Below are 13,284 nucleotides of genomic sequence, written 5' to 3'. Positions count from 1 at the left end.
CCAAACCATAAGCTCTTCAATCTCTTTGATTGAGGGAAATTTTCATCAAGGAAATGCAAATTAACTAAACTAACAAAAGCAAGAAAACTAACAAAAAGAAAGAAAATAGAGACTTATAAACAGACATACACACCAAAACAGAAACTTCATTATCAGAGTCTAGTCATTGCAGATGGGAGGGGATATGATAAACTAGTCAATGAATTGTATTGTGATGGTGGCTCTTCATAAATACTAAAAATGTTACCATTTCACACATAATGAAGTGACAAAAATTAAAAGGTGTATTACACCAAGTATTGGTGAAGTTATGGGGCAATGGAACCTCTATCCCGTTGCTTGTGGAAAAGCGCATTGGTAGGGCCATCTGGGAAAATTGGGGGATGGGGCATTAAACAGTAAAGTTGAGTATGTACTTCTCGTCCTTAGTAACTCTATTCTCAGTTGTTCGTCGTTGAAAAGAGCCTCCCAGTGGATGTATAACTGAGACTGAAACCTTGGGGTGACCAGGTGAGGCCAGGGGTAGCCATGTCAACTTTCCCACCCTAACCCACCCCCCATCAGTATCAGCTCCAGGCTCCTCCCGAGAGATCCCTGTAGATGCAGCACAAGAGCAGATGATGTAATCTAGTGATCACTGCTCCATTAAACATGCTTAGCAAGGACAAAAGGCCACCACGGACTCAGGGTTTATGCTTCAGGGACCCTGTCCAGCACACATGGGCAACATGTAGCCACTGGCTGCCAGAGACTGGGCAAGGAAAACTGGGAGTGGGGTCCTGCTGGGCACGGCTTCAGTGCTGGTCCCATATCTCTGATCAGTCCTTATAAACATGCTGTACTTAGTCTGCTTGCATTTGCTCTGCTTTTCCAGTAGCACCCAAGCCAGCTCAGTTGAGCTGCGTGCATCCTGAGCCTCCACACACATAAAGCTAGAGTTCAGCATTATTTTGAAGCACTTGTTAAGGAACTATTATTAGGATCTGAAATTTATTTGCATTGTGACAAGCAATGGAATCAATAAAATAGCTACTAGATCCTGTCATTGCTGTGAAATGTTTGAGTTTGAAAATATAGTGTTCATTCTGTAGCACCTTCCTGTGCAAAGTTTCTTGTACATAGTGACCATCAAAAATTCAAAGGCACAACTTTAAAAAAATGTCATGAGGCACAACAGGATCAGTAGTGTCTCTGGAGTGCCTGAGACATAGGTTTGATCACAGCAGGTTAAGGATCCAGCCTTGCTGCAGCTGCAGTATAAGTCGCAGCTGCAGCTTGGATCTAATCCCTGGCCTGGGAACTCCATAAGCCATGGAGTAGCCAAAAAAAGAAAAAGGAAAAAAAATTTCTCTTATGAGAATATATATGTAACCATTTCAGATATAAAGCCTGATAAAAAGGAGTTATATTTATGGAAACAGGTTCACAATCCTCATTAAAATTTTGGAAATACTTCCTTGTACTTTACCTCTCCTACCTTATTCATGGAACACACATAAAGAGCCATGAATACAGAGAGTTCCTGTTGTGGCTCAGTGGTTAAAGAATCCAACTAGGAACCATGAGGTTGCAAATTCAGTCCCTGGCCTTGCTCAGTAGGTTAAGGATCCAGCATTGCCATGAGCTGAGGTGTAGGTTGCAGATGCAGCTCAGATCCTGCATTGCCGTGGCTCTGGTGTAAGCCGGTGGCTACAGCTCCTATTAGACCCCTAATCTGGGAACCTCCGTATGCCGCTGGTGTGCCCTGAAAAGACAAAAAAAAAAAAAAGTCATGAATACAGCATCAGTTCCCTCTGGTTTCCCCCATGTGCTCTACTAATAGTATTATCATTTTTGTGACGTGAAAAGGATTAGGAATCCCCACTGGACAGGAGATGCGTGTATGCCCCAGGACACACATTCAAGTGTGGTTTTTTGTTGTTGTTGTTGTTGTTTTTAGGGCTGAACCCTTGGCATATGGAGGTTCCAGGGTCGAATGGGAGCTACACCTGCTATCCACAGCCACAGCCACAGCCAGAGCAACGGCGGATCTGAGCTGTGTCTGCGACCTTCAACATAGTTCATGGCAATGCCGGATCGCCGGCCCCACTAAGCAAGGCCTAGGATCAAACCCACATCCTCATGGATCCTAGTTGGATTCACTTCCACTGAGCCACGATGGGAACTCCCTCAGGCGTGTTCTTCACAGTGTTCTTCATCGTAGCAAAAAATGTAAATTCACCCAACCACCCACCACCAGCACAAAGTACACGATGAACAGGCATCTAGCCCTACTCTGCAATCTACACAGCAGTAACAAGCAATAAACTATAGCTCTTTGGATGGGTCTCCAAAACAGAATTCTTTCACAAAAAACCCCAAACAGAAAAAGCTAACCATCACATGGTTAAGGAATTACATGTAGGTGCCCATTTATAAGTAGATGGGCATGGTTAAAAAGAAACTGCGATGCCATGAATGCCATGATGAACACGAGGGAAAGGAGAGCCAGGTAATGGGAGAGAGGCGGCAGCTGCCCCTAAAGGATTCGTGGCATGTTCCTTAAGCTGGAGCGTTGATGCGCAAATGTTCTCCATTGTTTTTAAAATGTGTGTTAATAAATCAGACAAGTAAATAAAGGCAAATAGAGGCTGTTCCATGTGTCTGCAATTCGGTCAAATCACAGCGGAGCAAAGGATAGAGAGAGGTGGGGGAGGAGTGGCTGGCAGGGAAGCAATAGGGAAGGAGAGCAAGCAAAATAGATAAGCAGGTGGAAATTCATTATTTTAGAGCAGATTCCCTGATGTCTTCTTTACAGAGCTCTACATAAGCTCTAATCACCTTTGCCCTGGGTTCTGGGAATTTCAATTAACATGTTGATAATGACCCCTCAAAGCATCCAGCTCGAAAGGGGAAAATGCTATTGTAGCGGATGAAGCCTGTTACCCAAATCCATTCTGCACCCAACCATCCAAACACACGGCCCTGAGAAAGATGGCCTTCCAATGGGAACTGCATTTAAGAGATGAATCAAGTGAAGAAATGAACTTCCAAGCGAATAGAGAAAGGGTAATTCTTTTTTTTTTTTTATTTATTTTCCCACCATACAGCAAGGGGATCAAGTTGTCCTTACATGTATTCATTACAATTACATTTTTTTCCTCACCCTTTGTTCTGTTGCAACATGAGTATCTAGACAAAGTTCTCAATGCTACTCAGCAGGATCTCCTTGTAAATCTATTCTAAGTTGTGTCTGATAAGCCCAAGCTCCCGATCCCTCCCACTCCCTCCCCCTCCCATCAGGCAGCCACAAGTCTCTTCTCCAAGTCCATGATTTTCTTTTCTGAGGAGATGTTCATTTGTGCTGGATATTAGATTCCAGTTATAAGTGATATCATATGGTATTTGTCTTTGTCTTTCTGGCTCATTTCACTCAGGATGAGATTCTCTAGTTCCATCCATGTTGCTGCAAATGGCATTATGTCATTCTTTTTATGGCTGAGTAGTATTCCATTGTGTATATATACCACATCTTCTAAATCCAGTCATCTGTTGATGGACATTTGGGTTGTTTCCATGTCCTGGCTATTGTGAATAGGGCTGCAATGAACATGCGGGTGCATGTGTCTCTTTTAAGTAGAGTTTTGTCCGGATAGATGCCCGAGAGTGGGATTGCGGGGTCATATGGAAGTCCTATGTATAGATTTCTAAGGTATCTCCAAACTGTTCTCCATAGTGGCTGTACCAGTTTACATTCCCACCAACAGTGCAGGAGGGTTCAGAAAGGGTAATTCTAATGTGTAATTTACCCCCTGTAAACCGGTGTGCTTATCCACCTCTTTCTATCTCTCTGCCCTTCTGTGAAGTCTATCACCACAGCACTAGGGCCATTAGAGGGGAGGAACTACATTGGTAGAAAGCTGTGAAATAAATGGGGCTCTGGAGAGCCTAATGAAATATACTTTCCATACCCAATGGGCCCGCAGAGGGAAGAATCACCAGTTTACTGATGATGTATACGCTCCCTGAAATTTAGGTATAGGCCAGATTTTTCAGTGCAGGGTAAACTCACTTAATTCCATATTTAGGACATGTGGGTTAATGATTTCTGACAGTTTTACATGTCAGCCGGTAGTGCAGAGCAGCAGATGTAGAAGTGAGTGCTAGGCTAAACCCTGTAATTCAGCAACTGTGTTACTGTGGGCAAACCATGGAACTTAACTGCCCCTGAGTATAATCATGCATAATGCCTGCCCCACAAACCAATGGGTTTTTGTGTGTGTCAAACGGTTCATTACTTTATTTTTATTTTTATGTTTACTTTTGTCTTTTTTTTTTTTTTTTTTAGGGCCGCACCCACAGTATATGGAGGTTCCAAGGCTAGGGATTCAATCGGAGCTGTAGCCACGGGCCTACTGCCACAGCCATAGCAATGCCAGATCTGAGCCATGCCTGTGACCCATGGCTCACCGGCAATGCCAGATCCCCAACCCACTGAGCGAGGCCAGGGATCAAACCCGCAACCTCATGGTCCCCAGTTGGATTCCTTTCTGCTACGACAATGGGAGCTCCCAGCTTATTACTTTAAAAAAGCAAACAGATAGCAAAGGAGCTTAGGCCAATTTAAGTGGGAAGTCATGTATACTTAAATTCTGGGACATCAAAACAAAATTTTAGGACACGTTCCTTTTGCCTTTGGAAAAAAAAAAAAAGCAGATGATGGGAGTTCCCTTGTGGTACAGTGGGTTAAGGATCCAGCATGGTCACTGCAGTGGCTGAGGTCACTGCTGCAGCATGGGTGTGATTCCTGGTCTGGGAACTTTTACATGTTGTAGGTGCAGCCTATATGTGTATGTATGTGTATACACACACACACACACATATATATACACATATACATACACACATATATACACATACACACATATATATACATACACACACACATATGTGTAAAGCAGATGCTATCTACGAAGTAAGGGCTAAGATTTTTGTGACCCTTCCACAGCAAGATCAGATTGCTGCTTAGACTTACTAGTCTAATTCCAATGAGGTCATATCCTTATCTTAGGAAACAGGAGAGGATATAAAGGAGGATGCAGTGAGGTAAATGCTCGTCTATATTCCTAGTAAGTCCTCTCTTTAGAGCACAGCTCTCTCTTTAGAATAAAATCCACTGCACAATAAAGTCCAAAATACCAGGGGCGGGGAATCTGCACAGAAATATTCACTGCAGAATGATGTGTAACCAAAAAAAAAAAAAGGCAAGAAAGAAGCCATATATGGAATAATCAATGAATTATGAACACCCATTGTATATCAGCCACTCTCCTGGACATTTTGCATATATTTTCTTACATAGTTTTCATACTCACCCTAGGAGACACTTGTATCCATACCCATATTACAGCAGAGGAAGCTGAGGCTCTGAAACAGTAACTCTCAAGTCACTTGTCTAAGGGCGACATGGGCAAGGTCTATTTAACCCACTCCACTGTGAATTCTTGCCATTCTTCCCCAGAGTGTAGACTCTGGAGAGATCATAGTGAGATGACAGGTGGTTAGGCGATGTGCTAGGTATCTTCTGTCTGCCCTTTCACCTTCATTCTACCTCCTTCTCTACCTGTCCTCAGCCCAGGAGGCAGACCTAGGTGCCCTGCAAAGGTAGACTCCCTCTGGCTACCAGGTGCAAGAGATCAGAAGGAGGAGACAGTGAAGCCAGTGTACTGGGTTAAGTGCATCTTAACACTCAAGGTCATCTCTCACATCAGGGTCACGGCTCCTTTTAGAGACGCTTTCTCCCCAGGTCCTGAAACCACACCTCCCATTTTCAGGCCATGGGATAACACTGCCCCACTAGCTCAGAATACTGCACAGGTATACTGTGGCTTCACACACTTACATAAATAGTCCCTTTCTGGAACTCTGCTCAATTACAGAATCAGTGTGTGCCATTGTGCAGACCCTGAAGGATTCAAGTGATAAGAAAATCCAAATAGAGGATGGGCAGGGATCAGAGTAGAGCCAGAGCTGAGGGTGGTCTTAAGGCAACACCAGGGATCTCCCATATGGTTCCTGTTCAGCCAAGTCAATACCACACAGATATTTCTTGATTCCACATGCTGTGGTCCAGAGGGGATGTGTTAGGTAAGGATCTCACAGTTTTATGGTGGAGACAGAGATGAGGTAAACAGGCAACGCAGGCTGGTGACAGGTACCACAATAGCAGTGCAAACAAAGTGCTGAGAGGGGCATGGGTGAGGGAGTATTTAACTCTGCCTTAAAGCAAAGGCTTCAAAGAGGAAGTGACATTTGAAAGACAAGTAGAATTTTGCAGGTAGAGAGAGCCAAAGGGCATCTAAGAGTAAGGAGCAACAAGAGTTGGCTGCCTCTGGGACCTCATATCTGGGGGAATTCAAACTGGTCTTTTCCAGCTCCCTTTCAAGGAGACTTTAAGTCTCCAGACCTCATGGTTGACAATGACAGCCCAGGATTTCACAGTGACGTTCTAGCAATTCCCTCCCAGCTGGGAACAGAATCCTAGCAAATGTATTTGATACAGCTTTGCGTGTTAAAGACAAGCTTCTGTAATGGAACTTGTCTTGGGACCAAAACTCTAGAATTCTGCATTAATTCATACATTTAACCACTCAGCATATACATGCCTCATTAATGTTCAAATAGGCAAATTCCAAACGGGGCAAGTCGTGCTACCCCCTCTCAAATACCACTCCAGGTAGTGAATAAAGACACTGAAGCCAGTCCAATCGTACAAGAAATTTTTTCCCCATCCGCCTCTTCCTCTCCATTCAATGTACAATTTAGTACATTTCAAAAGCAAAGTGTTAGTCAAAGGCAAGATGACCCTGGGCTCCTACAGGTCCAGAAAGCTGACCCTCTAGGGAAGATAAAAAAGGCCACTGATGATGTGGTTGAGGATTTCTTGAGTTGGTGTGATTTCATTCCCATGATCCCTATTGCAGAAGCTTAAGCAAAAGAGTAGGTCTATGACCTATTTTCCACATAGAGCTTTCTTTCCTATGGATCTCACAATGATACAGATGCTATCCTTTGGTGACTTTTAATCCCTTAATTTTTGCCCAGGGCATGGTTATATTAGTCTAATGAATATGGCAGGTGTTTGGGGCCAAGAGCAGGATAATGGCTCGTAGAGAGCTTGGAAGTCCCACAGATGTAGCCTCCTTTCCCTGACTCACCTGCTAACCTTGGGCAAGCTGCTTAACAAATCCATTCCTCAGTTTCTCCAGCCATAAAACCAGGATAATCATAGTTCCCACCAGAGCTATTCTTTGTCAGGCCCTTTGATGTCAGTTTCCCCAGACAAAGGGCTGTTATAATTATCCCGGGTGCAGTAACGAGGAAGGCAAAAAGCCAGGCTGATTTTTATAAGACTTCTCATTGACCAGTTTCCGGCTGCTGTTCATGAGTCATGCTGAACGATGGATACAATTTGTCAGTAGTGAAGCAGACTCACACTGGGGGCAGCAGAGCGGAAGCTGGGGAATATTTTTTTCAAGCTTCATGGGTTTGAGGGGGTATGATGACAAACTAGAGACAAACGATGTTCAGAGCTTGACAGTCGTGTATGCCCATCTCTTCGTGTTGCATGTGTGCTCTATGACCTTGAGCAAGTCGCCTAAATTTTCTGAGCCTGGAGTTCCTGTCGTGGCACAGCAGAAACGAACCTGACTTGGAACCATGACGTTGCAGGTTCGATCCCTGCCCTCACTCAGTTGGGTTAAGGATCCAGCGTTGCCGTGAGCTGTGGTGTAAGTTGCAGATGCGGCTCGGATCCTGTGGTGCTGTGGCTGTGGTGTAGGCTGGCAGCTACGGCTCTGATTAGACCCCTAGCCTGGGAACCTCCATATGCTGCGGGTGAGGCCCTAAAAAAGAAAAAAGACAAAAGACAAAAAAAAATTACTGAGCCTGAGTTCCTTTTTTTTTTTTCCGTCTTTTTAGGGCCTCACCCACAGCATATAGAAATTTCCAAGCTAGGGATCAAATCAGAGCCGTAGCTGCTGGCCACAGCCACAGCCACAGCAACACCAGATCCAAGCCAAGTCTGCCACCTACACCAAAGTTCACAACAACAGTGGATCCCTAATCCACTGAGCAAGGCCAGGGATCACACCCTCGTCCTCATGGATACTCGTCAGATTCATTACTGCTGAGCCACGATGAGAACGCCTGAGCCTGGGTTCTTTCATCTGCTCCTCCAGAATGTTGAAAGGTAGTCGTGCAAGGTGTCCACCACAATGCCTGAAATATTGTAGGCACGAAAATGTTAAGTTCTTCTCTTTGTATGAAAAAAGAAAGAATTTTTGAATAGTTTTAAGTTCACAGAAAAATCGAGTGAAAAATACACAAGGGCCCTATACACCCCATGCCCCCCAGACCCACAGCCTCCCCCACTATCAACTTCCCACACCAGAGAGGTAGATCTGCTACAATCTAGGAATCTACATCAACACATCATTCTCACCCAAAGTCCATAGTTTACACTGAGGTTCACTCTTAGCATTGTACATTCAGTAGCTTTGGAAAATGGGTAATGATGTGTTTCCAATATTATGGTATCAGACAGAATAGTTTCACCCCCCCTAAAATCCCTCTGTGCTCCACCTGTTCATCCTTCCCTCCCCCCATCTCCTGGCAAACCCTGGTCTTTATAGTGTCTTCATGGTTTTGCTTTCTCCAGAATGTCCTATGTTTGGAATCACGCATTAGGCAGCCTTTTCAGATTGGCTTCTTTCACTTAGCAACATACATTTAAAGTTTCCCCCATGTATTCTGTGCCTTGATAGTTCATTTCTTGAGAGAACTGAATAATATTCCAGCTTCTGGAGGTACCATAGTCTATTTACCCCTTCACCTGTTGAAGGACATCTTAGGTGCTTCCAAGTCTTGACAATAACAAATAAAGCTGTTATAAATGTCCATGTGCATAGATTTGGTATAAATATATGGGCATATATTTTCAACTGATTTGCATAAATACCAAGGAGCCAGATTGCTGAATTGTCTGGGGGAAAGTACATTTAGTTTTATAAGAAACTGCCCGATTATCTTCCTCTGTGGCTGTACCATTCTTCACTCCCAACAGTGATGAACGAGAGTTCCTGTTGCTCTACATCCTCACCAGCATTTGGTATTATCCATGTTTTGGATTTTTCACCCTTCTAATGGGTATGTACACTGTCTTTTTAAGAATCACAAATATGGAGTTCCCATCGTGGCTCAGTGGTTAACAAACCTGACTAGTAACCATGAGGTTGCAGGTTGGATCCCTGGCCTCGCTCACTGGGTTAAGGATTGACGTTGCCCTGAGCTGTGGTGTAGGTCACAGACTCAGCTTGGATCCTGAATTGCTGTGGCTGTGGTGTAGGCCGGCAGTTGTAGCTCCAATTCAACCCCTAGCCTGGGAACCTCCAAATGCTGTGGGTGCGGCCCTAAAAAGACAAAAGATTTAAAAAAAAAAAAAAAGGAATCACAAATATCAGGAGATCAACCTGAGAATCTTAAACACGCTGGCATTAAATCCAGAAACAGAGGGCAACAGAACCCCCAAATATTAATAAACCCCAAACCTCTACATTTTACAGAGATGTTATCTCCATTGTTCACTATATAACCAACTGGTATTTATCTCACCTTCTAGACAGTCTGTCTCAATGGCATTGCAATTCCATTCTAACCTGGTATCGACAGGCACACTCTGACTATGCCCAGAGCTGAGAAAGTGAGAAGTTTAGAATTACACAACCACCTACTTTCCATTTATTTCATCTGTAACTATCCAGCACCTGCTGGATTCTCAAAAGGCTTTGACATAAAATGAAGTGCTTATGCAGAGATGCGGCCAGAGAGCCTCAGAGTAAGAGTCAGAATCAGATTGATAAAGGGTGGGAGAGCTTTTCTATTTGGAGAAAGTCGCATAAACCACGACACTGGGAAAGGTTTGCTCTTGGAACAGGAAGATGAGGAAGGAGAAGGGCAAAGACTCCAGCTTGTCTAGAGTGGAACTGGATCATGACTACCACAGTCTAACTGGATTAGGATCCAGTTTCTTTTTTTTTTTTTTTTTTTTGAGAATTTTTTATTTTTTATTTATTTATTTATTTTTATAATTTTTTTTATTTTCCCACTGTACAGCAAGGGGGTCAGGTTATCCTTACATGTATACATTACAATTACATTTTCCCCCACCCTTTCTTCTGTTGCAACATGAGTATCTAGACAAAGTTCTCAATGCTATTTAGCAGGATCTCCTTGTAAATCTATTCTAAGTTGTGTCTGATAAGCCCAAGCTCCCAATCCCTCCCAGTCCCTCCCCCTCCCATCAGGCAGCCACAAGTCTTTTCTCCAAGTCCATGATTTTCTTTTCTGAGGAGATGTTCATTTGTGCTGGATATTAGATTCATTTTCTGATCAAAATAGTGGAGGGGAAAGATCTATGCTTTGGTCAATACACTTTGCATAAGGACACCTGTGGCGATCTCATGGAACACCCTTTAATTTCATTTGTTATGGTGCATTGCTTCCATTAGCCTGTGGTGAATGCATTTTAGAGCTTATTTAAGATGAAAAACAGAGCCATGTCTGTGCAGTAGAACTAAAATAAAGGACAATTTGGGTGGCCAGCCAGTTAAAATATTTGACACTCTTGTTTTCTCTCTTTGTGTTTTTTATTTGCTTTATTCTGTTGTTTCTCCAAAATGAGGACATTGGAGAGCTCTTAAGTCCTTGTTGTTCTACACAAATATGACTTTTCCCTAAGATGGGATAAAATAATTTATCTCATTTGACTATGCAGTTATTTTGGGTATCATCTTAACTAGCAATTCAGATTAGCACATCACTCAAGGTTACAAAGGAAGTTTATGACATAAGCTAGGACAAGGATATGTATCTCAAGCCCTTTGTCCAGGTTATTTGCCATATTGAGTATTACTGGCAAAAATGAACAATAAATTATAATAGGAAAGGTAACTGATTTTGACTTAAAAAAAAGGAGGTAACTGAAATTCATCTTTCCTCAGACCATGAGCATAATTTGCCAAGCGTTATTAATGGGCATCTTCACATCCTTAATAACTTTAATTGCTAATTAATTAAAAGATGATTGGATAAACAATAGATTATACTACAAAATGAAGATAGTGAAATTTCCTGTCATGGTGCCTAATGAACGTTCTGTATCCTACTGCCCTATTAATCTTTCAGCGCCTTGATTTCTGAAGTAAAGAAACCCAAGAGCCATTTTATAAAAATTAGAGTTAAATCAGAGCAACATTAAAGGACTTCTGGGTCAAGCTGTGTTGAGGGCCAGCCCCAGGCAAGCATAATTTAATTAAAGCAGAATAGAAAAAAAATCACAGTAAATGAGACAGTCTGGAATAGTGACAAAAGCCTTGGTCTTAAAGTCAGAATACCTACATCTCAAACATTTACTATTATAGACGTGGTTGATTTCTCTGAGTCTCACTTTTCTTTTCTGTAAAATGGAGATGGTCAGTTCAGCTGAGAGTGACAGAGACATAAAAAAAAATTAAGAATAGTTTAAACGGAGTTCCCGTCGTGGCGCAGTGGTTAATGAATCCGACTAGGAACCATGAGGTTGCGGGTTCGGTCCCTGCCCTTGCTCAGTGGGTTAACGATCCGGCGTTGCCATGAGCTGTGGTGTAGATTGCAGATGCAGCTCGGATCCCACGTTGCTGTGGCTCTGGCATAGGCTAGTGGCTACAGCTCTGATTCGACCCCTAGCCTGGGAACCTCCATATGCCACGGGAGCGGCCCAAGAAATAGCAAAAAAAAAAGAATGGTTTAAACAAGATAGAAGTTTATTTCTCTAACTCATAAAGAATTCAGAGGTAGACAGTCAGGGACTAAAGGCAGCTTTTCTTCACAGAGATTTCAAAGTCTAGGTTCATCCTATCTTGTTTTTCTTCCATGCAGTGAGCCTCTAGTTCCAAGATTGCCTCATAGTCCAAGAAGGCTGCTCCAACACCAGCCTTCATACCCACACTCAAGCCAACAGAAATAAATGCATAAAGAAAAAGGAACAAAGCATTTACACTGGATCTATAATAAGGAAAGTTCCCAAAATCGTCTAGACAACACCCTATAGCTCACATCCCATTGGCCAGAACTATACACATCTGCAGGGGAGGCTGGAAAGTTTAGTATTATTCTGGAGAAGATTTTTTTTTTTTACCACCTTATGAAGTGGGGAATGGAAATTGGAGCATAGCTAGAGCCCAAGATAGAGCTCAAAGTGTTGTTTTGAAAGGCCAATGAAGTAATAGTTAGCTAGCAAAATATCTGCCTCAAAGAAAGTGGTCAATACCTGCTGGTTGAATCTGATGGAAAAAAGAGAAAATTCCTGAGAATCTTGAACCCTCGAAAAGAGTAATGGGAGTGTGCTTCCTTAGAACACCCATTGCAAAGGGACCCAAATTCCCCAGGGGCACTGATGAGCCAGGGAACAGCCTGTCTTTGAACAAAGCTCAAGTTTTGGAGGGACCAGGAAGTACTAATTGTCTTCTGCATCCTTTCCTCCTCATCTCCGATTGTAGTTTTCTCTTTCCAAAATCTTCTCTTGCTCCTTCTTCACCTTGCCAAGATTCAGTTCAAATATCTCCTCCTGCAAGAATTCATCCTAACATCCGTCACTGGGTTATGTACCTTTGCTGAATTATTGTTAAGAATTAATGCATATTGCTGGCATGGAAATATATGATGCCCACTAGATGCTCGTAGCACCCACACACACACACACCCCCACCCCCACACGCAAACATACTGTAACAACCTAAATTGTCCTTGAACGTTTCCAAATGTCCCCAGGGGAATAAAATTGCTCCCTCAGCCCTGCCACACATAGACACAATTGGGAACCACCATTACAGAACAAGAAAGAAGTGGATTTAAATAAAAGATACTGTAAAAATCACTGAAGACCACTCTACAGAAACAGATAAAATTACAAATCCTGGAAAACAGTCTACTTCCGAAGTTAAAAATTTCTTCTCACTTTGTTTCCCCCTAAGAAAGTACGATGGAGGATTCTAAAAACGAGTCTAAAACAACTACGGATCAACCATGTAAAAAAAAAAAAGTGTGAAAAGATGACTATTGTATATGGAATGAACGGGAACTTGCTGTATAGCACAGGTAAATCTATTCAGTGTTCTGTGATAGTCTGTATATGGGAATGGGTATGTGTATAACTGCATCATTTTGCTGTACAGCAGAAATTAATGCAACATTGTATATCAACTGTAT

The 13,284-nt window shown here is 42.7% G+C and overlaps 1 protein-coding gene across 8 annotated transcripts in view; it reads right to left on the bottom strand.

Annotated features, from left to right (window-relative positions):
* LOC110260224 (uncharacterized) overlaps positions 1 to 13,284 on the bottom strand; it is a 173,714-nt gene that overhangs the window by 34,519 nt on the left and 125,911 nt on the right. The window contains exon 4 of one of the 8 annotated variants that reach the window (XR_014843358.1): positions 11,823 to 12,643. The exons of the other annotated variants lie outside the window; for them this stretch is intronic. The gene's annotated coding sequence lies outside the window, so the exon portion shown is untranslated. Of the gene's footprint in view, positions 1 to 11,822; positions 12,644 to 13,284 lie in introns of those variants that run through there. 8 annotated transcript variants of the gene reach the window in all.

Source organism: Sus scrofa, chromosome 4 (genome assembly GCF_054392235.1).
Source record: "Sus scrofa isolate SSC_HxYL_T2T_F1_AM1 chromosome 4, Sscrofa_HxYL_maternal_Yorkshire_Landrace_v2.0, whole genome shotgun sequence".
Classification (NCBI taxonomy): Eukaryota; Metazoa; Chordata; class Mammalia; order Artiodactyla; family Suidae; genus Sus; species Sus scrofa.
Note: the sequence above shows the minus strand (reverse complement) of the source record. Positions and strands in the feature narration are given on the sequence as shown.